This window comes from Euprymna scolopes, chromosome 6 (genome assembly GCF_053919585.1).
Source record: "Euprymna scolopes isolate OS-2025 chromosome 6, ASM5391958v1, whole genome shotgun sequence".
NCBI lineage: Eukaryota > Metazoa > Mollusca > Cephalopoda > Sepiida > Sepiolidae > Euprymna > Euprymna scolopes.
Genome location: NC_136487.1, coordinates 122693925 through 122696486, shown reverse-complemented (window position 1 = coordinate 122696486; position 2562 = coordinate 122693925).

Below are 2562 nucleotides of genomic sequence, written 5' to 3'. Positions count from 1 at the left end.
TTGATAACAGTTATATATTATATATTTGTTTTTTGACAACTTTTTCGAATCTATGTGTACAGTAATACAAACCCGTATTTTGTATAGTTTTTTTTATTTATAACACCTTTTTCCAAACTTACGGTGTTAAAGAGGGTGTGAGACGCCACCTTGAATTTTCAAATACATCGGTAAACACTGTATGTTTTTCGAGCTGAATAAATATGTTACATTGAATAAAAACACGAAAAATATATCCAGTTTGGCAGAGAAGTAACTTATTTTGCCTTTTATAACATTTATTTGTTATATATTTGTTTCCCCCCCCCCAAAAAAAAACAAATTAGAGTGGTCGGTGTTCTGTAGTAGCGTATCTGGATATTTACCAAAAAAAATATTTAGGTTTGGCTATAAATTCCTAAACTTATTTCACCCTAAATAATTTAGGTGACTGAAATAGGAATCTAATTGAATCTTTAATTTCCTGAATAGTATCCGATAATTCATTTTTCTTCGAGTTATATCAAATACATTAATACGGACTTTAGGGGCTTTTTTCGTAATGTTACTGTAAAAATTATTTTTTATTGTTACAAATTACGATGCTTTAAAAAAAGCAAAAATAAATTCTTGCGTTTTTTATTTACTACTGAAAACCATAACTTTAGTAAAGGTATTTTTTGTTTAAACAAAATAAAACATTTTCACTAAGAGTTAAGTAAAAATAATTAGTTCATTATATTCTGCGATCATTATTTGAAAAATACTGCAATTTTCATTAAAATTCGTTAATTTCCTGATTTTTGGTGAATTTTTAAGTAAAGGGAGGAGTCAAAATTTGTATACACTTTTAGCGTCGTCATTCATTTTGAGATCACGTGTGGTTAATTTAAATATCCAGTTTGGTAGAAAAGTAACTTATCTTGCCTTTGATAACATTTATTTGTTATATATTTGTTTTTTGACAACTTTTTCGAATCTATGTGTACAGTAATACAAACCCAAACTTCGGAGGTTGGAATCCCCCCCCACCTAAAATGTACTTGGAAAAATCGATTTTATAGTTAGATTTAAGAATGGTTAGTTGAAAAAAAAATGAAAAACAAAACAAATAATCAATAAATAATTGTTACCAAAGGCAATAAATGCTACTTTTTTTACTTACATTGAATATTTTCAAGCGCTAATGCGGGTGTGTAGGTGCCAAATACCTTCAGATTTTCTAGAATTTCCCGCTAGATTTTAACCAAAATCTCCGGATATAGCAGGAAAACTGCTAAATTGTAACACTGGTCACGTGACAGGAAGCGGTAATAAATAATTGTCCCTAAATAGAAAAATGGCCTCTCGGTAAAAAGAAATCCATCTTTTTATCATAGAAAAATTAAGTATAATGTTATAATTAAAAAGAAATATATAAAAACACACATGGATATAGTAAACATATTATACCAAAACGTGGAAGCCATCCGTCCAGTGGTTTTTTAGACAATTCATTCCGAACGAACCAACATTTACATTTATATATATATAGATATAAATATATATATATATATATATATATATGTGTGTGTGTGTGTGTGTGTGTGTATGCGTGTGTGTGTTTGTTTGTTTCTGCAGATAAAGCACTCTTGTTGAGGAAATGCAGTGTCTATTTAGCGTAAAAACAAAAGGTTTCACTGCTTTCGATTTTCTATTTAAATGTGATATTATTCCCACTAGTACTAGTTTCAGTGGCCCGGACTGCCAACCACTGAACTACAAGTTTCAATTTCCACGCTATAAGATAGTAGAAATTGCAAAACACGTTGCGAAATTGCCTGTGGATGGCTATATTTTCGGTGCATGACGTCACAACAATGCGAGAGAGGAAATCAAATCTTGCATTTTTTTCATCCTTTAATACGAAAGGTCTTCAATAAGTAATGCCACTAAGGCACATCAAGTTTTCTGATCCAGCTGAAATTTTGCATGTGCACTGATTTATATATCTATGGGTTATGTGACAACTATAACTATGAACAAAATATGGTTTCTGATTTACTGATCTTTGAACTGAGTCACGTGTGACATGGAGCCTGTTTAGTGTCGGGCAGTGATCCATTTTTTTTTTTTTTGTATTTGGAAGGACGCACACCATAGAAGATGAATTAAAAAAGACGTATCTCAATGATGACCTTGTAAAACGCTGTTATCCTAAATTGAAACACCTTCTAATCCTGGTTGCCCTGGTTGATATTAAAGACGCATAAATGACCTCCCTGATAAAATTGTTTCTGAAATGGGTATATATGCTGATGACACCTCTATAACAGACATGAAGGGGGAAACAAATGAACACATATCTAAGGAAATGGCAGAAACACTAGAGGATGACCTCCAATCTGTAGTGGAATGGGGACAAAAATACATGGTCACATTCAATGCTGTCAAGACTAAGCTTGTTTCCTTCAACAACTACAAGAAACCTTCTCTACCACCAATAGCAATGGTCAAGAACACATTACCTGAAAGTACTTCCTTTAAACTCCTCGGCCTAACGTTTACAGGGAACATGGACTGGAATAGATACATTGAGAGCAG